The 23485-nt window shown below is 66.2% G+C and overlaps 20 pseudogenes; all 20 read left to right on the top strand.

The window, feature by feature from the left end:
* Window positions 1-160: 160 nt before the first annotated feature.
* LOC130705405 (5S ribosomal RNA) lies at window positions 161-279 on the top strand (annotated as a pseudogene).
* Window positions 280-1189: 910 nt separating this feature from the next.
* On the top strand, window positions 1190-1308 carry LOC130705248 (5S ribosomal RNA; annotated as a pseudogene).
* Window positions 1309-3245: 1937 nt separating this feature from the next.
* On the top strand, window positions 3246-3364 carry LOC130705404 (5S ribosomal RNA; annotated as a pseudogene).
* A 910-nt stretch (window positions 3365-4274) lies between these two features.
* On the top strand, window positions 4275-4393 carry LOC130705152 (5S ribosomal RNA; annotated as a pseudogene).
* Window positions 4394-5301: 908 nt separating this feature from the next.
* LOC130705432 (5S ribosomal RNA) lies at window positions 5302-5420 on the top strand (annotated as a pseudogene).
* A 1936-nt stretch (window positions 5421-7356) lies between these two features.
* On the top strand, window positions 7357-7475 carry LOC130705286 (5S ribosomal RNA; annotated as a pseudogene).
* Window positions 7476-8385: 910 nt separating this feature from the next.
* On the top strand, window positions 8386-8504 carry LOC130705403 (5S ribosomal RNA; annotated as a pseudogene).
* Window positions 8505-9414: 910 nt separating this feature from the next.
* LOC130705150 (5S ribosomal RNA) lies at window positions 9415-9533 on the top strand (annotated as a pseudogene).
* A 908-nt stretch (window positions 9534-10441) lies between these two features.
* On the top strand, window positions 10442-10560 carry LOC130705421 (5S ribosomal RNA; annotated as a pseudogene).
* A 908-nt stretch (window positions 10561-11468) lies between these two features.
* Window positions 11469-11587, top strand: LOC130705285 (5S ribosomal RNA; annotated as a pseudogene).
* Window positions 11588-12497: 910 nt separating this feature from the next.
* On the top strand, window positions 12498-12616 carry LOC130705402 (5S ribosomal RNA; annotated as a pseudogene).
* A 910-nt stretch (window positions 12617-13526) lies between these two features.
* On the top strand, window positions 13527-13645 carry LOC130705239 (5S ribosomal RNA; annotated as a pseudogene).
* A 1934-nt stretch (window positions 13646-15579) lies between these two features.
* On the top strand, window positions 15580-15698 carry LOC130705090 (5S ribosomal RNA; annotated as a pseudogene).
* A 910-nt stretch (window positions 15699-16608) lies between these two features.
* Window positions 16609-16727, top strand: LOC130705140 (5S ribosomal RNA; annotated as a pseudogene).
* Window positions 16728-17636: 909 nt separating this feature from the next.
* LOC130705310 (5S ribosomal RNA) lies at window positions 17637-17755 on the top strand (annotated as a pseudogene).
* Window positions 17756-18665: 910 nt separating this feature from the next.
* Window positions 18666-18784, top strand: LOC130705149 (5S ribosomal RNA; annotated as a pseudogene).
* A 909-nt stretch (window positions 18785-19693) lies between these two features.
* Window positions 19694-19812, top strand: LOC130705365 (5S ribosomal RNA; annotated as a pseudogene).
* A 908-nt stretch (window positions 19813-20720) lies between these two features.
* On the top strand, window positions 20721-20839 carry LOC130705284 (5S ribosomal RNA; annotated as a pseudogene).
* A 909-nt stretch (window positions 20840-21748) lies between these two features.
* Window positions 21749-21867, top strand: LOC130705166 (5S ribosomal RNA; annotated as a pseudogene).
* A 909-nt stretch (window positions 21868-22776) lies between these two features.
* Window positions 22777-22895, top strand: LOC130705283 (5S ribosomal RNA; annotated as a pseudogene).
* The last annotated feature ends 590 nt before the right edge of the window (window positions 22896-23485 follow it).

The raw sequence follows: 23485 nt of genomic DNA, 5'->3' as shown, positions 1-23485 counted from the left end.
GTCGCCCAAGACTCTGCCACCTCCGTGTCCCCGAGGCCTCCTGTCGCCTGCCTGGGCAGGCAGCAGGGCCGTGCAGGAGAGGGCTGGCCACCGGCCTGGCGATAAGTCACCAGCACCAACGAAGCTGAGCCTCATGAGGCACCACGTGGCCCCCGCTGCCTTCTATGGCCATACAACCCTGAGCGCATCCCATCTCATCTGATCTCACAAGCTAAGCAGGATCAGGCCTGGTTAATACTTGGATGGGAGACTACATGGGAATACCGGGTGCTGTAGGCTTTTTTCCCTCCCACACCACCTTCTCCTGTAGTCGCCCGTGGCCGAGGCCGGCTCCTCCCCTGCCGGGCACCGCCGCAGGCCTCACCTCCTCAGGCCCCTCCCAACACAGCGTGCGCCGGAATGGGCGCCCCCAGCCGCACTGGCTGGACATGCGGCCAGAAGTCGGCCCTGTTAGGCAGCCACACGCCAGCCGCTCTCGGGGTGGCTGGCCCAGACCCAGACTCCACCGCAGGCCCGGGTGACAGCCGTGAGGCACGCGAAGCCCTCGTCCTGCACCTGACCACCTCCGCCAGCGCCCATCCGCGCCGCAGCCACCTGTCTGCCTGTGTGTCTCTCCACAGCTCCCTCCGGAAAAAGCCCACCCTCCGCTGTTTCGCCATGGCTGGGTGCGGGAGCGAGGTCGTGGGCCGGGTCCGGTTTTCCGAGCCGGCCGGCCACCATGCGCTGGGAACAGTGCTCAGTGGGTGGCGTGGGGGCAAGGGTGGCCTTGCTGGGTCCAATTGGCCGTGCCACATAAATGGTGGCTCCCAGTGGCTTTGGGCTACCTTCCCTCAGGCAGGAGTTCCGGCCCAGCCGCGGCTGGACTGCACCTACTACTGTGTGGGTGGACAGGGTTGGGAATGCCCAAGGGACCGTGGACCACGGGCCCTTAAGCCTTCGGAGCCACGTCTTTGTGAGCGTCGAGCGGGATCTGGGGCGGTTCGCCAAGCGCCTATGTGCCTGGATGTTCCCGCCAGAACTGAGCTGCGAGGTCGTCCAAGACTCCACCAACCCCGGTCCCTGAGGCGTGCTGTCGCCAGCCTGGGTGGGCCGCAGGGCCTTGCTGCAGAGGGCTGGTCGCCGGACTGGCGGTAATTCGCCAGCACCAGCTAAGCTGAGCCTCAAGAGGCACCCCGTGGCCCCCGCTGCCTTCTACAGCCATACCACCCTAAGCGTACCTCAACTCGTCTGATCTCGGAAGCTAAGCAGGGTCGGCTCTGTTTACTACCTGGATGGGAGACCACCTGGGAATACTAGATGCTGTAGTATTTTTTGCCTCCCGATCTGCCTTTTCTTGTAGTCGCCGGTGCTCGAGGCTTCCTCTGCTCCCACCGGGCACGGCTGCAGGCCTCATCTACTCAAGCCTCTCCCAACACAGCGTGCGCTGGAGGGGGCCCAGCCCGCCCGTCTGGCTGGACATGCCGCCAGAAGGAGGCCCTGGAAGGCAGCCACACCCCACCCTCTCCCGGGGTGGCCGGCCCACACCCAGACTCCGCCGCAGGCCCGGGTGTAGATTGTGAGGCCCGCGAGCCCCTCGACCTGCCCCTGGCCGACCCGACCAGCGCCCATGCGCGCCGCAGCCACCTGTCTGCCCGTGTGTCTCTCCACAGCTCCCTCCAGAAAAAGCCCAGCCTCCACCGTTTCACCATGGCAGGGGGCGGGAGTGGGGTCGTGGGCCAGACTGGTTCTCTGGGCCGGCCGGTCACCAGGCGCAGGGAACTTTGCTCGGCAGTTGTCGTGGGGGAAAGGGTGGCCTTGTTGGGTCTAAGGGGTCGTGCCGACTCAAGGGTGGCTCCCAGTGGCTTCAGACCAACTGCCGTCGGGCAGGAGGGCCGGCCCGGCCACGGCCATGCTTCGCCTAGAACTGTGTGGGCAGACAGGGTGGCCAATGCCCAAGGGACCGCGGGCCACGGGCCTTTAAGACCCCGGGGCCACGTCGTTGTGAGCGTCAAGCGGGATCTGGGACGGAGGGCCAAGCGCCTATGGGCCTGGAGGGTCCCGCCTGACCTGAGCAGCGAGGTCACCCACGAGTCTGCCAACCCCGGGTCCCCGAGGAGTCCTGTCACCTGCCTTGGCGGCGGCTGTGCCGTGCTGGAGAGGGTTGGCTACCGGGCTGTCGGCAAGCCCCAGCACCAGCGAAGCTGAGCCTCAAGAGGCACCCCGTGGCCCTTGCTGCCTTCTACGGCCTTACCACCCTAAACGCAACTCATCTCGTCTGGTCTTGGAAGCTAAGCAGGGTCGCCTCTGTTTACTACCCGGATGGGAGACCACCTGGGAATACTAGATGCTGTAGTATTTTTTGCCTCCCGATCTGCCTTTTCTTGTAGTCGCCGGTGCTCGAGGCTTCCTCTGCTCCTGCCGGGCACAACTTCAGGCCTCATCTACTCAAGCCTCTCCCAACACATCGTGCGCTGGAGGGGGCCCAGCCCGCCCGTCTGGCTGGACATGCCGCCAGAAGGAGGCCCTGGAAGGCAGCCACACCCCACCCTCTCCCGGGGTGGCCGGCCCAGACCCAGAGTCCGCTGTAGGCCCGGGTGAAGATCGTGAGGCCCGCGAGGCCCTGGTCCTGCCCCTGGCCGACCCCAGCAGCGCCCATCCGCGCCGCAGCCACCTGTCTGCCCGTGTGTCTCTCCACAGCTCCCTCCAGAAAAAGCCCAGCCTCCACCGTTACACCATGGCAGGGGGCGGGAGTGGGGTCGTGGGCCGTGACCAGTTCTCCAGGTCAGCTGACCTCCAGTACCCGGAATGGTGCGTGGATTTTGGCGTGGGTGCAAGGGTGGCTTTGCTGGGGCTAAGGGGCCGTGGCGGCCCAATGGTGGCTCCCACTGGCTTTGGGCCCACTGCCGTCAGGCAGGAGGGCCGGCCCGGCCTTGGCCGGGCTGCGCCTAGCACTGCGTGGGTGGACACAGTGGGGAATGCCAAAAGGACAGCAGGCCACTGGCCCTCCAGCCTCAGAGGCCACGTCCTTGTGAGCATCGAGTGGGATCTGGGGCGGAGCCTCAAGCGCCTACGGGTCTGGAGGTTCCCGCAAGAACTGGGCTGCAAGGTCGCCCAAGACTCTGCCACCTCCGTGTCCCCGAGGCCTCCTGTCGCCTGCCTGGGCAGGCAGCAGGGCCGTGCAGGAGAGGGCTGGCCACCGGCCTGGCGATAAGTCACCAGCACCAACGAAGCTGAGCCTCATGAGGCACCACGTGGCCCCCGCTGCCTTCTATGGCCATACAACCCTGAGCGCATCCCATCTCATCTGATCTCACAAGCTAAGCAGGATCAGGCCTGGTTAATACTTGGATGGGAGACTACATGGGAATACCGGGTGCTGTAGGCTTTTTTCCCTCCCACACCACCTTCTCCTGTAGTCGCCCGTGGCCGAGGCCGGCTCCTCCCCTGCCGGGCACCGCCGCAGGCCTCACCTCCTCAGGCCCCTCCCAACACAGCGTGCGCCGGAATGGGCGCCCCCAGCCGCACTGGCTGGACATGCGGCCAGAAGTCGGCCCTGTTAGGCAGCCACACGCCAGCCGCTCTCGGGGTGGCTGGCCCAGACCCAGACTCCACCGCAGGCCCGGGTGACAGCCGTGAGGCACGCGAAGCCCTCGTCCTGCACCTGACCACCTCCGCCAGCGCCCATCCGCGCCGCAGCCACCTGTCTGCCTGTGTGTCTCTCCACAGCTCCCTCCGGAAAAAGCCCACCCTCCGCTGTTTCGCCATGGCTGGGTGCGGGAGCGAGGTCGTGGGCCGGGTCCGGTTTTCCGAGCCGGCCGGCCACCATGCGCTGGGAACAGTGCTCAGTGGGTGGCGTGGGGGCAAGGGTGGCCTTGCTGGGTCCAATGGGCCGTGCCACATCAATGGTGGCTCCCAGTGGCTTTGGGCTACCTTCCCTCAGGCAGGAGTTCCGGCCCAGCCGCGGCTGGACTGCACCTACTACTGTGTGGGTGGACAGGGTTGGGAATGCCCAAGGGACCGTGGACCACGGGCCCTTAAGCCTTCGGAGCCACGTCTTTGTGAGCGTCGAGCGGGATCTGGGGCGGTTCGCCAAGCGCCTATGTGCCTGGATGTTCCCGCCAGAACTGAGCTGCGAGGTCGTCCAAGACTCCACCAACCCCGGTCCCTGAGGCGTGCTGTCGCCAGCCTGGGTGGGCCGCAGGGCCTTGCTGCAGAGGGCTGGTCGCCGGACTGGCGGTAATTCGCCAGCACCAGCTAAGCTGAGCCTCAAGAGGCACCCCGTGGCCCCCGCTGCCTTCTACAGCCATACCACCCTAAGCGCACCTCAACTCGTCTGATCTCGGAAGCTAAGCAGGGTCGGCTCTGTTTACTACCTGGATGGGAGACCACCTGGGAATACTAGATGCTGTAGTATTTTTTGCCTCCCGATCTGCCTTTTCTTGTAGTCGCCGGTGCTCGAGGCTTCCTCTGCTCCCACCGGGCACGGCTGCAGGCCTCATCTACTCAAGCCTCTCCCAACACAGCGTGCGCTGGAGGGGGCCCAGCCCGCCGTCTGGCTGGACATGCCGCCAGAAGGAGGCCCTGGAAGGCAGCCACACCCCACCCTCTCCTGGGGTGTCCGGCCTGGACTCAGACTCCGCCGCAGGCCCGGGTGAAAATTGTGAGGCCCGTGAGACCTTGTACCTGCCCCTGGCCGACCCCACCAGCGCCCAACCGCGCCGCAGCCACCTGTCTGCCCGTGTGTCTCTCCACAGCTCCCTCCAGAAAAAGCCCACCCTCCACCGTTTCACCATGGCAGGGGGCGGGAGTGGGGTCGTGGGCCGGACCGGTTCTCCGGGCCGGCCGGTCACCAGGCACAGGGAACTTTGCTCGGCAGTTGGCGTGGGGGAAAGGGTGGCCTTGTTGGGTCTAAGGGGTCGTGCCGACTCAAAGGTGGCTCCCAGTGGCTTCAGACCAACTGCCGTTGGGCAGGAGGTCCGGCCCGTCCGCGGCCGGGCTTCGCCTAGAACTGTGTGGGCAGACAGGGTGGCCAATGCCCAAGGGACCGCGGGCCACGGGCCCTTAAGCCCCTGGGGCCACGTCGTTGTGAGCATCAAGCGGGATCTGGGGCAGAGGGCCAAGCGCCTATGGTCCTGGAGGGTCCCGCCTGACCTGAGCTGCGAAGTCACCCACGAGTCTGCCAACCCCGGGTCCCCGAGGCCTCCTGTCGCCTGCCTTGGTGGGCGGCTGGGCAGTGCTGGAGAGGGTTGGCTACCGGGCTGTCGGCAAGCCCCAGCACCAGCGAAGCTGAGCCTCAAGAGTCACCCCGTGGCCCCCGCTGCCTTCTACAGCCATACAACCCTGAACGCGCCCCATCTCGTCTGATCCAGGAAGCTAAGCAGGGTCGGGCCTGGTTAGTACTTGGATGGGAGACTACATGGGAATACCGGGTGCTGTAGGCTTTTTTCCCTCCCGCACCACCTTCTCCTTTAGTCGCCCGTATCCGAGGCCGGCTCCTCCCCTGCCGGGCACCGCCGCAGGCCTCACCTCCTCAGGCCCCTCCCGACACAGTGTGCACCGGAAGGGGTGCCCCCAGCCGCACTGGCTGGACATGCGGCCAGAAGGAGGCCCTGTTAGGCAGCCGCACCCCAGCCGATCCCGGGGTGGCCGGCCTGAACCCATGCTCCACCGCAGGCCCAGGTGACAGCCGTGAGGCACGCGAAGCCCTCGTCCTGCACCTGGCCACCTCCGCCAGCGCCCATCCATGCCGCAGCAACCTATCTGCCTGGGTGTCTCTCCACAGCTCTCTCCGGAAAAAGCCCACCCTCCGCTGCTTCGCCATGGCCGGGTGCGAGAGCATGGTCGTGGGCTGGGTCCGGTTCTCCGGGCCGGCCGGCCACCATGCGCTGGGAACAGTGCTCAGTGGGTGGCGTGGGGGCAAGGGTGGTCTTGCTGGTTCCAATGGGCTGTGCCGCATCAATGGTGGCTCCCAGTGGCTTTGGGCTACCTGTCGTCAGGCAGGAGGGCCGGCCCATCCGCGGCTGGACTGCACCTACTACTGCGTGGGTGGACAGGGTTGGGAATGCCCAAGGGACCGTGGACCACGGGCCCTTAAGCCTTCGGAGCCACGTCTTTGTGAGCATCGAGCGGGATCTGGGGCGGTTCGCCAAGCGCCTATGTGCCTGGATGTTCCTGCCAGAACTGAGCTGCGAGGTCGTCCAAGACTCCACCACCCCCGGACCCCGAGGCCTGCTGTCGCCTGCCTGGGTGGGCCGCAGGGCCGTGTGCAGAGGGCTGGTCACCGGATTGGTGGTAATTCTCCAGCACCAGCTAAGCTGAGCCTCAAGAGGCACCCCATGGCCCCTGCTGCCTTCTACAGCCATACCACCCTAAACACAACTCATCTCTTCTGCTCTTGCAAGCTAAGCAGGGTCGGGTATGTTTACTACCTGGATGGGAGACCACCTGGGAATACTAGATGCTGTAGTATTTTTTGCCTCCCGATCTGCCTTTTCTTGTAGTCGCCGGTGCTCGAGGCTTCCTCTGCTCCCACCGGGCATGCCTGTAGGCCTCATCTACTCAAGCCTATCCCAACACAGCGTGCGCTGGAGGGGGCCCAGCCCGCCCGTCTGGCTGGACATGCCGCCAGAAGGAGGCGCTGGAAGGCAGCCACACCCCACCCTCTCCCGGGGTGGCCGGCCCGCACCCAGACTCCGCCGCAGGCCCCGGTGTAGATTGTGAGGCCCGCGAGCCCCTCGACCTGCCCCTGGCCGACCCGACCAGCGCCCATGCGCGCCTCAGCCACCTGTCTGCCCATGTGTGTCTCCACAGCTCCCTCCAGAAAAAGCCCAGCCTCCACCGTTTCACCATGGCAGGTGGCGGGAGTGGGGTCGTGGGCCAGACTGGTTCTCTGGGCCGGCCGGTCACCAGGCGCAGGGAACTTTGCTCGGCAGTTGTCGTGGGGGAAAGGGTGGCCTTGTTGGGTCTAAGGGGTCGTGCCGACTCAAGGGTGGCTCCCAGTGGCTTCAGACCAACTGCCGTCGGGCAGGAGGGCTGACCCGGCCACGGCCGTGCTTCGCCTAGAACTGTGTGGGCAGACAGGGTGGCCAATGCCCAAGGGACCGCGGGCCACGGGCCCTTAAGTCCCCGGGGCCACGTCGTTGTGAGCGTCAAGCGGGATCTGGGGCGGAGGGCCAAGCGCCTATGTGCCTGGAGGGTCCCGCCTGACCTGAGCAGCGAGGTCACCCACGAGTCTGCCAACCCCGGGTCCCCGAGGAGTCCTGTCACCTGCCTTGGCGGCGGCTGTGCCGTGCTGGAGAGGGTTGGCTACCGGGCTGTCGGCAAGCCCCAGCACCAGCGAAGCTGAGCCTCAAGAGGCACCCCGTGGCCCCTGCTGCCTTCTACGGCCTTACCACCCTAAACGCAACTCATCTCGTCTGGTCTTGGAAGCTAAGCAGGGTCGGCTCTGTTTACTACCTGGATGGGAGACCACCTGGGAATACTAGATGCTGTAGTATTTTTTGCCTCCTGATCTGCCTTTTCTTGTAGTCGCCGGTGCTCGAGGCTTCCTCTGCTCCTGCCGGGCACAACTTCAGGCCTCATCTACTCAAGCCTCTCCCAACACATCGTGCGCTGGAGGGGGCCCAGCCCGCCCGTCTGGCTGGACATGCCGCCAGAAGGAGGCCCTGGAAGGCAGCCACACCCCACCCTCTCCCGGGGTGGCCGGCCCAGACCCAGAGTCCGCTGTAGGCCCGGGTGAAGATCGTGAGGCCCGCGAGGCCCTGGTCCTGCCCCTGGCCGACCCCAGCAGCGCCCATCCGCGCCGCAGCCACCTGTCTGCCCGTGTGTCTCTCCACAGCTCCCTCCAGAAAAAGCCCAGCCTCCACCGTTTCACCATGGCAGGGGGCGGGAGTGGGGTCGTGGGCCGTGACCAGTTCTCCAGGTCAGCTGACCTCCAGTACCCGGAATGGTGCGTGGATTTTGGCGTGGGTGCAAGGGTGGCTTTGCTGGGGCTAAGGGGCCGTGGCGGCCCAATGGTGGCTCCCACTGGCTTTGGGCCCACTGCCGTCAGGCAGGAGGGCCGGCCCGGCCTTGGCCGGGCTGCGCCTAGCACTGCGTGGGTGGACACAGTGGGGAATGCCAAAAGGACAGCAGGCCACTGGCCCTCCAGCCTCAGAGGCCACGTCCTTGTGAGCATCGAGTGGGATCTGGGGCGGAGCCTCAAGCGCCTACGGGTCTGGAGGTTCCCGCAAGAACTGGGCTGCAAGGTCGCCCAAGACTCTGCCACCTCCGTGTCCCCGAGGCCTCCTGTCGCCTGCCTGGGCAGGCAGCAGGGCCGTGCAGGAGAGGGCTCGCCACCGGCCTGGCGATAAGTCACCAGCACCAACGAAGCTGAGCCTCATGAGGCACCACGTGGCCCCCGCTGCCTTCTATGGCCATACAACCCTGAGCGCATCCCATCTCATCTGATCTCACAAGCTAAGCAGGATCAGGCCTGGTTAATACTTGGATGGGAGACTACATGGGAATACCGGGTGCTGTAGGCTTTTTTCCCTCCCACAACACCTTCTCCTGTAGTCGCCCGTGGCCGAGGCCGGCTCCTCCCCTGCCGGGCACCGCCGCAGGCCTCACCTCCTCAGGCCCCTCCCAACACAGCGTGCGCCGGAATGGGCGCTCCCAGCCGCACTGGCTGGACATGCGGCCAGAAGTCGGCCCTGTTAGGCAGCCACACGCCAGCCGCTCTCGGGGTGGCTGGCCCAGACCCAGACTCCACCGCAGGCCCGGGTGACAGCCGTGAGGCACGCGAAGCCCTCGTCCTGCACCTGACCACCTCCGCCAGCGCCCATCCGCGCTGCAGCCACCTGTCTGCCTATGTGTCTCTCCACAGCTCCCTCCGGCAAAAGCCCACCCTCCGCTGTTTCGCCATGGCTGGGTGCGGGAGCGAGGTCGTGGGCCGGGTCCGGTTTTCCGAGCCGGCCGGCCACCATGCGCTGGGAACAGTGCTCAGTGGGTGGCGTGGGGGCAAGGGTGGCCTTGCTGGGTCCAATGGGCCGTGCCACATCAATGGTGGCTCCCAGTGGCTTTGGGCTACCTTCCCTCAGGCAGGAGTTCCGGCCCAGCCGCGGCTGGACTGCACCTACTACTGTGTGGGTGGACAGGGTTGGGAATGCCCAAGGGACCGTGGACCACGGGCCCTTAAGCCTTCGGAGCCACGTCTTTGTGAGCGTCGAGCGGGATCTGGGGCGGTTCGCCAAGCGCCTATGTGCCTGGATGTTCCCGCCAGAACTGAGCTGCGAGGTCGTCCAAGACTCCACCAACCCCGGTCCCTGAGGCGTGCTGTCGCCAGCCTGGGTGGGCCGCAGGGCCTTGCTGCAGAGGGCTGGTCGCCGGACTGGCGGTAATTCGCCAGCACCAGCTAAGCTGAGCCTCAAGAGGCACCCCGTGGCCCCCACTGCCTTCTACAGCCATACCACCCTAAGCGCACCTCAACTCGTCTGATCTCGGAAGCTAAGCAGGGTCGGCTCTGTTTACTACCTGGATGGGAGACCACCTGGGAATACTAGATGCTGTAGTATTTTTTGCCTCCCGATCTGCCTTTTCTTGTAGTCGCCGGTGCTCGAGGCTTCCTCTGCTCCCACCGGGCACGGCTGCAGGCCTCATCTACTCAAGCCTCTCCCAACACAGCGTGCGCTGGAGGGGGCCCAGCCCGCCGTCTGGCTGGACATGCCGCCAGTAGGAGGCCCTGGAAGGCAGCCACACCCCACCCTCTCCTGGGGTGTCCGGCCTGGACTCAGACTCCGCCGCAGGCCCGGGTGAAAATTGTGAGGCCCGTGAGACCTTGTACCTGCCCCTGGCCGACCCCACCAGCGCCCAACCGCGCCGCAGCCACCTGTCTGCCCGTGTGTCTCTCCACAGCTCCCTCCAGAAAAAGCCCACCCTCCACCGTTTCACCATGGCAGGGGGCGGGAGTGGGGTCGTGGGCCGGACCGGTTCTCCGGGCCGGCCGGTCACCAGGCACAGGGAACTTTGCTCGGCAGTTGGCGTGGGGGAAAGGGTGGCCTTGTTGGGTCTAAGGGGTCGTGCCGACTCAAAGGTGGCTCCCAGTGGCTTCAGACCAACTGCCGTTGGGCAGGAGGTCCGGCCCGTCCGCGGCCGGGCTTCGCCTAGAACTGTGTGGGCAGACAGGGTGGCCAATGCCCAAGGGACCGCGGGCCACGGGCCGTTAAGCCCCTGGGGCCACGTCGTTGTGAGCATCAAGCGGGATCTGGGGCAGAGGGCCAAGCGCCTATGGTCCTGGAGGGTCCCGCCTGACCTGAGCTGCGAAGTCACCCACGAGTCTGCCAACCCCGGGTCCCCGAGGCCTCCTGTCGCCTGCCTTGGTGGGCGGCTGGGCAGTGCTGGAGAGGGTTGGCTACCGGGCTGTCGGCAAGCCCCAGCACCAGCGAAGCTGAGCCTCAAGAGTCACCCCGTGGCCCCCGCTGCCTTCTACAGCCATACAACCCTGAACGCGCCCCATCTCGTCTGATCCAGGAAGCTAAGCAGGGTCGGGCCTGGTTAGTACTTGGATGGGAGACTACATGGGAATACCGGGTGCTGTAGGCTTTTTTCCCTCCCGCACCACCTTCTCCTTTAGTCGCCCGTATCCGAGGCCGGCTCCTCCCCTGCCGGGCACCGCCGCAGGCCTCACCTCCTCAGGCCCCTCCCGACACAGTGTGCACCGGAAGGGGTGCCCCCAGCCGCACTGGCTGGACATGCGGCCAGAAGGAGGCCCTGTTAGGCAGCCGCACCCCAGCCGATCCCGGGGTGGCCGGCCTGAACCCATGCTCCACCGCAGGCCCAGGTGACAGCCGTGAGGCACGCGAAGCCCTCGTCCTGCACCTGGCCACCTCCGCCAGCGCCCATCCATGCCGCAGCAACCTATCTGCCTGGGTGTCTCTCCACAGCTCTCTCCGGAAAAAGCCCACCCTCCGCTGCTTCGCCATGGCCGGGTGCGAGAGCATGGTCGTGGGCTGGGTCCGGTTCTCCGGGCCGGCCGGCCACCATGCGCTGGGAACAGTGCTCAGTGGGTGGCATGGGGGCAAGGGTGGTCTTGCTGGTTCCAATGGGCTGTGCCGCATCAATGGTGGCTCCCAGTGGCTTTGGGCTACCTGTCGTCAGGCAGGAGGGCCGGCCCATCCGCGGCTGGACTGCACCTACTACTGCGTGGGTGGACAGGGTTGGGAATGCCCAAGGGACCGTGGACCACGGGCCCTTAAGCCTTCGGAGCCACGTCTTTGTGAGCATCGAGCGGGATCTGGGGCGGTTCGCCAAGCGCCTATGTGCCTGGATGTTCCCGCCAGAACTGAGCTGCGATGTCGTCCAAGACTCCACCACCCCCGGACCCCGAGGACTCCTGTCACCTGCCTTGTCGGCGGCTGTGCCGTGCTGGAGAGGGTTGGCTACCGGGCTGTCGGCAAGCCCCAGCACCAGCGAAGCTGAGCCTCAAGAGGCACCCCGTGGCCCCTGCTGCCTTCTACGGCCTTACCACCCTAAACGCAACTCATCTCGTCTGGTCTTGGAAGCTAAGCAGGGTCGGCTCTGTTTACTACCTGGATGGGAGACCACCTGGGAATACTAGATGCTGTAGTATTTTTTGCCTCCCGATCTGCCTTTTCTTGTAGTCGCCGGTGCTCGAGGCTTCCTCTGCTCCTGCCGGGCACAACTTCAGGCCTCATCTACTCAAGCCTCTCCCAACACATCGTGCGCTGGAGGGGGCCCAGCCCGCCCGTCTGGCTGGACATGCCGCCAGAAGGAGGCCCTGGAAGGCAGCCACACCCCACCCTCTCCCGGGGTGGCCGGCCCAGACCCAGAGTCCGCTGTAGGCCCGGGTGAAGATCGTGAGGCCCGCGAGGCCCTGGTCCTGCCCCTGGCCGACCCCAGCAGCGCCCATCCGCGCCGCAGCCACCTGTCTGCCCGTGTGTCTCTCCACAGCTCCCTCCAGAAAAAGCCCAGCCTCCACCGTTTCACCATGGCAGGGGGCGGGAGTGGGGTCGTGGGCCGTGACCAGTTCTCCAGGTCAGCTGACCTCCAGTACCCGGAACGGTGCGTGGATTTTGGCGTGGGTGCAAGGGTGGCTTTGCTGGGGCTAAGGGGCCGTGGCGGCCCAATGGTGGCTCCCACTGACTTTGGGCCCACTGCCGTCAGGCAGGAGGGCTGGCCCGGCCTTGGCCGGGCTGCGCCTAGCACTGCGTGGGTGGACACAGTGGGGAATGCCAAAAGGACAGCAGGCCACAGGCCCTCTAGCCTCAGAGGCCACGTCCTTGTGAGCATCGAGTGGGATCTGGGGCGGAGCCTCAAGCGCCTACGGGTCTGGAGGTTCCCGCAAGAACTGGGCTGCAAGGTCGCCCAAGACTCTGCCACCTCCGTGTCCCCGAGGCCTCCTGTCGCCTGCCTGGGCAGGCAGCAGGGCCGTGCAGGAGAGGGCTGGCCACCGGCCTGGCGATAAGTCACCAGCACCAACGAAGCTGAGCCTCATGAGGCACCACGTGGCCCCCGCTGCCTTCTATGGCCATACAACCCTGAGCGCATCCCATCTCATCTGATCTCACAAGCTAAGCAGGATCAGGCCTGGTTAATACTTGGATGGGAGACTACATGGGAATACCGGGTGCTGTAGGCTTTTTTCCCTCCCACACCACCTTCTCCTTTAGTCGCCCGTGGCCGAGGCCGGCTCCTCCCCTGCCGGGCACCGCCGCAGGCCTCATCTCCTCAGGCCCCTCCCAACACAGCGTGCGCCGGAATGGGCGCCCCCAGCCGCACTGGCTGGACATGCGGCCAGAAGTCGGCCCTGTTAGGCAGCCACACCCCAGCCGCTCTCGGGGTGGCTGGCCCAGACCCAGACTCCACCGCAGGCCCGGGTGACAGCGGTGAGGCACGCGAAGCCCTCGTCCTGCACCTGACCACCACCGCCAGCGCCCATCCGCGCCGCAGCCACCTGTCTGCCTGTGTGTCTCTCCACAGCTCCCTCCGGAAAAAGCCCACCCTCCGCTGTTTCGCCATGGCTGGGTGCGGGAGCGAGGTCGTGGGCCGGGTCCGGTTTTCCGGGCCGGCCGGCCACCATGCGCTGGGAACAGTGCTCAGTGGGTGGCATGGGGGCAAGGGTGGCCTTGCTGGGTCCAATGGGCCGTGCCACATCAATGGTGGCTCCCAGTGGCTTTGGGCTACCTTCCCTCAGGCAGGAGTTCCGGCCCAGCCGCGGCTGGACTGCACCTACTACTGTGTGGGTGGACAGGGTTGGGAATGCCCAAGGTACCGTGGACCACGGGCCCTTAAGCCTTCGGAGCCACGTCTTTGTGAGCGTCGAGCGGGATCTGGGGCAGTTCTCCAAGCGCCTATGTGCCTGGATGTTCCCGCCAGAACTGAGCTGTAAGGTCGTCCAGGACTCCACCAACCCCGGTCCCTGAGGCGTGCTGTCGCCAGCCTGGGTGGGCCGCAGTGCCTTGCTGCAGAGGGCTGGTCGCCGGACTGGCGGTAATTCGCCAGCACCAGCTAAGCTGAGCCTCAAGAGGCACCCCGTGGCCCCCGCTGCCTTCTACGGCCATGCCACCCTAAACGCACCTCATCTCGTCTGATCTCGGAAGCTAAGCAGGGTCGGCTCTGTTTACTACCTGGATGGGAGACCACCAGGGAATACTAGAGGCTGGAGTATTTTTTGCCTCCCGATCTGCCTTTTCTTGTAGTCGCCGGTGCTCGAGGCTTCCTCTGCTCCCACCGGTCATGCCTGCAGGCCTCATCTACTCAAGCCTATCTCAACACAGCGTGCGCTGGAGGGGGCCCAGCCCGCCCGTCTGGCTGGACATGCCGCCAGAAGGAGGCGCTGGAAGGCAGCCACACCCCACCCTCTCCCGGGGTGGCCGGCCCGCACCCAGACTCCGCCGCAGGCCCGGGTGTAGATTGTGAGGCCCGCGAGCCCCTCGACCTGCCCCTGGCCGACCCGACCAGCGCCCATGCGCGCCGCAGCCACCTGTCTGCCCGTGTGTCTCTCCACAGCTCCCTCCAGAAAAAGCCCAGCCTCCACCGTTTCACCATGGCAGGGGGCGGGAGTGGGGTCGTGGGCCAGACTGGTTCTCTGGGCCGGCCGGTCACCAGGCGCAGGGAACTTTGCTCGGCAGTTGTCGTGGGGGAAAGGGTGGCCTTGTTGGGTCTAAGGGGTCGTGCCGACTCAAGGGTGGCTCCCAGTGGCTTCAGACCACCTGCCGTCGGGCAGGAGCGCCGGCCCGGCCACGGCCGTGCTTCGCCTAGAACTGTGTGGGCAGACAAGGTGGCCAATGCCCAAAGGACCGCGGGCCACGGGCCCTTAAGACCCCGGGGCCACGTCGTTGTGAGCGTCAAGCGGGATCTGGGGCAGAGGGCCAAGCGCCTATGGTCCTGGAGGGTCCCGCCTGACCTGAGCAGCGAGGTCACCCACGAGTCTGCCAACCCCGGGTCCCCGAGGAGTCCTGTCACCTGCCTTGGCGGCGGCTGTGCCGTGCTGGAGAGGGTTGGCTACCGGGCTGTCGGCAAGCCCCAGCACCAGCGAAGCTGAGCCTCAAGAGGCACCCCGTGGCCTGCTGCCTTCTACGGCCTTACCACCCTAAACGCAACTCATCTCGTCTGGTCTTGGAAGCTAAGCAGAGTCGGCTCTGTTTACTACCTGGATGGGAGACCACCTGGGAATACTAGATGCTGTAGTATTTTTTGCCTCCCGATCTGCCTTTTCTTGTAGTCGCCGGTGCTCGAGGCTTCCTCTGCTCCCACCGGGCACGGCTGCAGGCCTCATCTACTCAAGCCTCTCCCAACACAGCGTGCGCTGGAGGGGGCCCAGCCCGCCCGTCTGGCTGGACATGCCGCCAGAAGGAGGCCCTGGAAGGCAGCCACACCCCACCCTCTCCTGGGGTGTCCGGCCTGGACTCAGACTCCGCCGCAGGCCCGGGTGAAAATTGTGAGCCCCGTGAGGCCCTGTACCTGCCCCTGGCCGACCCCACCAGCGCCCAACCGCGCCGCAGCCACCTGTCTGCCCGTGTGTCTCTCCACAGCTCCCTCCAGAAAAAGCCCACCCTCCACCGTTTCACCATGGCAGGGGGCGGGAGTGGGGTCGTGGGCCAGACCGGTTCTCCGGGCCGGCCGGTCACCAGGCGCAGGGAACTTTGCTCGGCAGTTGGCGTGGGGGAAAGGGTGGCCTTGTTGGGTCTAAGGGGTCGTGCCGACTCAAAGGTGGCTCCCAGTGGCTTCAGACCAACTGCCGTTGGGCAGGAGGGCTGGCCCGTCCGCGGCCGTGCTTCGCCTAGAACTGTGTGGGCAGACAGGGTGGCCAATGCCCAAGGGACCGCGGGCCACGGGCCCTTAAGCCCCTGGGGCGACGTCGTTGTGAGCGTCAAGCGGGATCTGGGGCAGAGGGCCAAGCGCCTATGGTCCTGGAGGGTCCCGCCTGACCTGAGCTGCGAGGTCACCCACGAGTCTGCCAACCCCGGGTCCCCGAGGCCTCCTGTCGCCTGCCTTGGTGGGCGGCTGGGCAGTGCTGGAGAGGGTTGGCTACCGGGCTGTCGGCAAGCCCCAGCACCAGCGAAGCTGAGCCTCAAGAGTCACCCCGTGGCCCCCGCTGCCTTCTATGGCCATACCACACTGAACGCGCCCCATCTCGTCTGATCCTGGAAGCTAAGCAGGGTCGGGCCTTGTTAGTACTTGGATGGGAGACTACATGGGAATACCGGGTGCTGTAGGCTTTTTTCCCTCCCGCACCACCTTCTCCTTTAGTCGCCCGTATACGAGGCCGGCTCCTCCCCTGCCGGGCACCGCCGCAGGCCTCACCTCCTCAGGCCCCTCCCGACACAGTGTGCGCCGGAAGGGGCGCCCCCAGCCGCACTGGCTGGACATGCGGCCAGAAGGAGGCCCTGTTAGGCAGCCGCACCCCAGCCGATCCCGGGGTGGCCGGCCTGGAACCATGCTCCACCGCAGGCCCGGGTGACAGCCGTGAGGCACGCGAAGCCCTCGTCCTGCACCTGGCCACCTCCGCCAGCGCCCATCCATGCCGCAGCCACCTGTCTGCCTGGGTGTCTCTCCACAGCTCTCTCCGGAAAAAGCCCACCCTCCGCTGCTTCGCCATGGCCGGGTGCGAGAGCATGGTCGTGGGCCGGATCCGGTTCTCCGGGCCGGCCGGCCACCATGCGCTGGGAACAGTGCTCAGTGGGTGGCGTGGGGGCAAGGGTGGTCTTGCTGGTTCCAATGGGCCGTGCCGCATCAATTGTGGCACCCAGTGGCTTTGGGCTACCTGCCCTCAGGCAGGAGGGCCGGCCCAGCCGCGGCTGGACTGCACCTACTACTGCGTGGGTGGACAGGGTTGGGAATGCCCAAGGGACCGTGGACCACGGGCCCGTAAGCCTTCGGAGCCACGTCTTTGTGAGCATCGAGCGGGTTCTGGGGCGGTTCGCCAAGCACCTATGTGCCTGGATGTTCCCGCCAGAAGTGAGCTGCGAGGTCGTCCAAGACTCCACCAACCCCGGTCCCTGAGGCGTGCTGTCGCCAGCCTGGGTGGGCCGCAGGGCCTTGCTGCAGAGGGCTGGTCGACGGACTGGCGGTAATTCGCCAGCACCAGCTAAGCTGAGCCTCAAGAGTCACCCCGTGGCCCCCGCTGCCTTCTACGGCCATACCACCCTAAGCGCACCTCAACTCGTCTGATCTCGGAAGCTAAGCAGGGTCGGCTCTGTTTACTACCTGGATGGGAGACCACCTGGGAATACTAGATGCTGTAGTATTTTTTGCCTCCCGATCTGCCTTTTCTTGTAGTCGCCGGTGCTCGAGGCTTCCTCTGCTCCCACCGGGCACGGCTGCAGGCCTCATCTACTCAAGCCTCTCCCAACACAGTGTGCGCTAGAGGGGGCCCAGCCCGCCCGTCTGGCTGGACATGCCGCCAGAAGGAGGCCCTGGAAGGCAGCCACACCCCACCCTCTCCTGGGGTGTCCGGCCTGGACTCAGACTCCGCCTCAGGCCCGGGTGAAAACTGTGAGCCCCGTGAGGCCCTGTACCTGCCCCTGGCCGACCCCACCAGCGCCCAACCGCGCCGCAGCCACCTGTCTGCCCGTGTGTCTCTCCACAGCTCCCTCCAGAAAAAGCCCACCCTCCACCGTTTCACCATGGCAGGGGGCGGGAGTGGGGTCGTGGGCCAGACCGGTTCTCAGGGCCGGCCGGTCACCAGGCGCAGGGAACTTTGCTCGGCAGTTGGCGTGGGGGAAAGGGTGGCCTTGTTGGGTCTAAGGGGTCGTGCCGACTCAAAGGTGGCTCCCAGTGGCTTCAGACCAACTGCCGTCGGGCAGGAGGGCCGGCCCGGCCACGGCCGTGCTTCGCCTAGAACTGTGTGGGCAGACAGGGTGGCCAATGCCCAAGGGACAGCGGGCCACGGGCCCTTAAGACCCCGGGGCCACGTCGTTGTGAGCGTCAAGCGGGATCTGGGGCAGAGGGCCAAGCGCCTATGGTCCTGGAGGGTCCCGCCTGACCTGAGCTGCGAGGTCACCCACGAGTCTGCCAACCCCGGGTCCCCGAGGCCTCCTGTCGCCTGCCTTGGTGGGCGGCTGGGCAGTGCTGGAGAGGGTTGGCTACCGGGCTGTCGGCAAGCCCCAACACCAGCGAAACTGAGCCTCAAGAGTCACCCCGTGGCCCCCGCTGCCTTCTACGGCCATACCACCCTAAACGCGCCCCATCTCGTCTGATCCTGGAAGCTAAGCAGGGTCGGGCCTGGTTAGTACTTGGATGGGAGACTACATGGGAATACCGGGTGCTGTAGGCTTTTTTCCCTCCCGCACCACCTTCTCCTTTAGTCGCCCGTATCCGAGGCCGGCTCCTCCCCTGCCGGGCACCGCCGCAGGCCTCACCTCCTCAGGCCCCTCCCGACACAGTGTGCGCCGGAAGGGGCGCCCCCAGCCGCACTGGCTGGACATGCGGCCAGAAGGAGGCCCTGTTAGGCAGCCGCACCCCAGCCGATCCCGGGGTGGCCGGCCTGGACCCATGCTCCACCGCAAGCCCGGGTGACAGCCGTGAGGCACGCGAAGCCCTCGTCCTGCACCTGGCCACCTCCGCCAGCGCCCATCCATGCCGCAGCCACCTATCTGCCTGGGTGTCTCTCCACAGCTCTCTCCGGAAAAAGCCCACCCTCCGCTGCTTCGCCATGGCCGGGTGCGAGAGCATGGTCGTGGGCCGGATCCGGTTCTCCGGGCCGGCCGGCCACCATGCGCTGGGAACAGTGCTCAGTGGGTGGCGTGGGGGCAAGGGTGGTCTTGCTGGGTCCAATGGGCCGTGCCACATCAATGGTGGCTCCCAGTGGCTTTGGGCTACCTGCCCTCAGGAAGGAGGGCCGGCCCAGCCGCGGCTGGACTGCACCTACTACTGCGTGGGTGGACAGGGTTGGGAATGCCCAAGGGACCGTGGACCACGGGCCCGTAAGCCTTCGGAGCCACGTCTTTGTGAGCATCGAGCGGGTTCTGGGGCGGTTCGCCAAGCACCTATGTGCCTGGATGTTCCCGCCAGAAGTGAGCTGCGAGGTCGTCCAAGACTCCACCAACCCCGGTCCCTGAGGCGTGCTGTCGCCAGCCTGGGTGGGCCGCAGGGCCTTGCTGCAGAGGGCTGGTCGCCGGACTGGCGGTAATTCGCCAGCACCAGCTAAGCTGAGCCTCAAGAGGCACCCCGTGGCCCCCGCTGCCTTCTACAGCCATACCACCCTAAGCGCACCTCAACTCGTCTGATCTCGGAAGCTAAGCAGGGTCGGCTCTGTTTACTACCTGGATGGGAGACCACCTGGGAATACTAGATGCTGTAGTATTTTTTGCCTCCCGATCTGCCTTTTCTTGTAGTCGCCGGTGCTCGAGGCTTCCTCTGCTCCCACCGGGCACGGCTGCAGGCCTCATCTACTCAAGCCTCTCCCAACACAGTGTGCGCTAGAGGGGGCCCAGCCCGCCCGTCTGGCTGGACATGCCGCCAGAAGGAGGCCCTGGAAGGCAGCCACACCCCACCCTCTCCTGGGGTGTCCGGCCTGGACTCAGACTCCGCCGCAGGCCCGGGTGAAAATTGTGAGCCCCGTGAGGCCCTGTACCTGCCCCTGGCCGACCCCACCAGCGCCCAACCGCGCCGCAGCCACCTGTCTGCCCGTGTGTCTCTCCACAGCTCCCTCCAGAAAAAGCCCACCCTCCACCGTTTCACCATGGCAGGGGGCGGGAGTGGGGTCGTGGGCCAGACCGGTTCTCAGGGCCGGCCGGTCACCAGGCGCAGGGAACTTTGCTCGGCAGTTGGCGTGGGGGAAAGGGTGGCCTTGTTGGGTCTAAGGGGTCGTGCCGACTCAAAGGTGGCTCCCAGTGGCTTCAGACCAACTGCCGTCGGGCAGGAGGGCCGGCCCGGCCACGGCCGTGCTTCGCCTAGAACTGTGTGGGCAGACAGGGTGGCCAATGCCCAAGGGACCGCCGGCCACAGGCCCTTAAGACCCCGGGGCCACGTCGTTGTGAGCGTCAAGCGGGATCTGGGGCAGAGGGCCAAGCGCCTATGGTCCTGGAGGGTCCCGCCTGACCTGAGCTGCGAGGTCACCCACGAGTCTGCCAACCCCGGGTCCCCGAGGCCTCCTGTCGCCTGCCTTGGTGGGCGGCTGGGCAGTGCTGGAGAGGGTTGGCTACCGGGCTGTCGGCAAGCCCCAGCACCAACGAAGCTGAGCCTCAAGAGTCACCCCGTGGCCCCCGCTGCCTTCTACGGCCATACCACCCTGAACGCGCCCCATCTCGTCTGATCCTGGAAGCTAGGCAGGGTCGGGCCTGGTTAGTACTTGGATGGGAGACTACATGGGAATACCGGGTGCTGTAGGCTTTTTTCCCTCCCGCACCACCTTCTCCTTTAGTCGCCCGTATCCGAGGCCGGCTCCTCCCCTGCCGGGCACCGCCGCAGGCCTCACCTCCTCAGGCCCCTCCCGACACAGTGTGCGCCGGAAGGGGCGCCCCCAGCCGCACTGGCTGGACATGCGGCCAGAAGGAGGCCCTGTTAGGCAGCCGCACCCCAGCCGATCCCGGGGTGGCCGGCCTGGACCCATGCTCCACCGCAAGCCCGGGTGACAGCCGTGAGGCACGCGAAGCCCTCGTCCTGCACCTGGCCACCTCCGCCAGCGCCCATCCATGCCGCAGCCACCTATCTGCCTGGGTGTCTCTCCACAGCTCTCTCCGGAAAAAGCCCACCCTCCGCTGCTTCGCCATGGCCGGGTGCGAGAGCATGGTCGTGGGCCGGGTCCGGTTCTCTGGGCCGGCCGGCCATCATGCGCTGGGAACAGTGCTCAGTGGGTGGCGTGGGGGCAAGGGTGGCCTTGCTGGGTCCAATGGGCCGTGCCACATCAATGGTGGCTCCCAGTGGCTTTGGGCTACCTGTCGTCAGGCAGGAGGGCCGGCCCAGCCGCGGCTGGACTGCACCTACTACTGCGTGGGTGGACAGGGTTGGGAATGCCCAAGGGACAGTGGACCACGGGCCCTTAAGCCTTCGGAGCCACGTCTTTGTGAGCATCGAGCGGGATCTGGGGCGGTTCGCCAAGCGCCTATGTGCCTGGATGTTCCCGCCAGAACTGAGCTGCGATGTCGTCCAAGACTCCACCACCCCCGGACCCCGAGGACTCCTGTCACCTGCCTTGTCGGCGGCTGTGCCGTGCTGGAGAGGGTTGGCTACCGGGCTGTCGGCAAGCCCCAGCACCAGCGAAGCTGAGCCTCAAGAGGCACCCCGTGGCCCCTGCTGCCTTCTACGGCCTTACCACCCTAAACGCAACTCATCTCGTCTGGTCTTGGAAGCTAAGCAGGGTCGGCTCTGTTTACTACCTGGATGGGAGACCACCTGGGAATACTAGATGCTGTAGTATTTTTTGCCTCCCGATCTGCCTTTTCTTGTAGTCGCCGGTGCTCGAGGCTTCCTCTGCTCCTGCCGGGCACAACTTCAGGCCTCATCTACTCAAGCCTCTCCCAACACATCGTGCGCTGGAGGGGGCCCAGCCCGCCCGTGTGGCTGGACATGCCGCCAGAAGGAGGCCCTGGAAGGCAGCCACACCCCACCCTCTCCTGGGGTGGCCGGCCTGGACTCAGACTCCGCCGCAGGCCCGGGTGAAAATTGTGAGGCCCGCGAGGCCCTGGACCTGCCCCTGGCCGACCCCACCAGCGCCCAACCGCGCCGCAGCCACCTGTCTGCCCGTGTGTCTCTCCACAGCTCCCTCCAGAAAAAGCCCACCCTCCACCGTTTCACCATGGCAGGGGGCAGGAGTGGGGTCGTGGGCCAGACCGGTTCTCCGGGCCGGCCCGTCACCAGGCGCAGGGAACTTTGCTCGGCAGTTGGCGTGGGGGAAAGGGTGGCCTTGTTGGGTCTAAGGGGTCGTGCCGACTCAATGGTGGCTCCCAGTGGCTTCAGACCAACTGCCGTTGGGCAGGAGGGCCGGACCGTTCGCGGCCGGGCTTCGCCTAGAACTGTGTGGGCAGACAGGGTGGCCAATGCCCAAGGGACCGCGGGCCACGGGCCCTTAAGCCCCTGGGGCCACGTCGTTGTGAGCGTCAAGCAGGATCTGGGGCAGAGTGCCAAGCGCCTATGGTCCTGGAGGGTCCCGCCTGACCTGAGCTGCGAGGTCACCCACGAGTCTGCCAACCCCGGGTCCCCGAGGCCTCCTGTCGCCTGCCTTGGTGGGCGGCTGGGCAGTGCTGGAGAGGGTTGGCTACCGGGCTGTCGGCAAGCCCCAGCACCAGCGAAGCTGAGCCTCAAGAGTCACCCCGTGGCCCCCGCTGCCTTCTACGGCCATACCACCCTGAACGCGCCCCATCTCGTCTGATCCTGGAAGCTAAGCAGGGTCGGGCCTGGTTAGTACTTGGATGGGAGACTACATGGGAATACCGGGTGCTGTAGGCTTTTTTCCCTCCCGCACCACCTTCTCCTTTAGTCGCCCGTATCCGAGGCCGGCTCGTCCCCTGCCGGGCACCGCCGCAGGCCTCACCTCCTCAGGCCCCTCCCGACACAGTGTGCGCCGGAAGGGGCGCCCCCAGCCGCACTGGCTGGACATGCGGCCAGAAGGAGGCCCTGTTAGGCAGCCGCACCCCAGCCGATCCTGGGGTGGCTGGCCTGGACCCAGACTCCACCGCAGGCCGGGGTGACAGCCGTGAGGCACGCGAAGCCCTCGTCCTGCACCTGACCACCTCCGCCAGCGCCCATCCGCGCCGCAGCCACCTGTCTGCCTGTGTGTCTCTCCACAGCTCCCTCCGGAAAAAGCCCACCCTCCGCTGTTTCGCCATGGCTAGGTGCGGGAGCGAGGTCGTGGGCCGGGTCCGGTTTTCCGAGCCGGCCGGCCACCATGCGCTGGGAACAGTGCTCAGTGGGTGGCGTGGGGGCAAGGGTGGTCTTGCTGGTTCCAATGGGCCGTGCCGCATCAATGGTGGCTCCCAGTGGCTTTGGGCTACCTGCCCTCAGGCAGGAGGGCCGGCCCAGCCGCGGCTGGACTGCACCTACTACTGCGTGGGTGGACAGGGTTGGGAATGCCCAAGGGACCGTGGACCACGGGCCCTTAAGCCTTCGGAGCCACGTCTTTGTGAGCATCGAGCGGGTTCTGGGGCGGTTCGCCAAGCACCTATGTGCCTGGATGTTCCCGCCAGAACTGAGCTACGAGGTCGTCCAAGACTCCACCACCCCCGGACCCCGAGGCCTGCTGTCGCCTGCCTGGGTGGGCCGCAGGGCCGTGTGCAGAGGGCTGGTCACCGGATTGGTGGTAATTCTCCAGCACCAGCGAAGCTGAGCCTCAAGAGGCACCCCGTGGCCCCTGCTGCCTTCTACGGCCTTACCACCCTAAACGCAACTCATCTCGTCTGGTCTTGGAAGCTAAGCAGGGTCGGCTCTGTTTACTACCTGGATGGGAGACCACCTGGGAATACTAGATGCTGTAGTATTTTTTGCCTCCCGATCTGCCTTTTCTTGTAGTCGCCGGTGCTCGAGGCTTCCTCTGCTCCCACCGGGCATGCCTGTAGGCCTCATCTACTCAAGCCTATCCCAACACAGCGTGCGCTGGAGGGGGCCCAGCCCGCCCGTCTGGCTGGACATGCCGCCAGAAGGAGGCGCTGGAAGGCAGCCACACCCCACCCTCTCCCGGGGTGGCCGGCCCGCACCCAGACTCCGCCGCAGGCCCCGGTGTAGATTGTGAGGCCCGCGAGCCCCTCGACCTGCCACTGGCCGACCCGACCAGCGCCCATGCGCGCCTCAGCCACCTGTCTGCCCATGTGTGTCTCCACAACTCCCTCCAGAAAAAGCCCAGCCTCCACCGTTTCACCATGGCAGGTGGCGGGAGTGGGGTCGTGGGCCAGACTGGTTCTCTGGGCCGGCCGGTCACCAGGCGCAGGGAACTTTGCTTGGCAGTTGGCGTGGGGGAAAGGGTGGCCTTGTTGGGTCTAAGGGGTCGTGCCGACTCAAGGGTGGCTCCCAGTGGCTTCAGACCAACTGCCGTCGGGCAGGAGGGCTGACCCGGCCACGGCCGTGCTTCGCC

Source organism: Balaenoptera acutorostrata, chromosome 16 (assembly GCF_949987535.1).
Source record: "Balaenoptera acutorostrata chromosome 16, mBalAcu1.1, whole genome shotgun sequence".
Lineage (NCBI taxonomy): Eukaryota > Metazoa > Chordata > Mammalia > Artiodactyla > Balaenopteridae > Balaenoptera > Balaenoptera acutorostrata.
The sequence above is the reverse complement of the archived record's forward strand: the minus strand, read 5'-3'. Positions and strand labels throughout refer to the sequence as shown.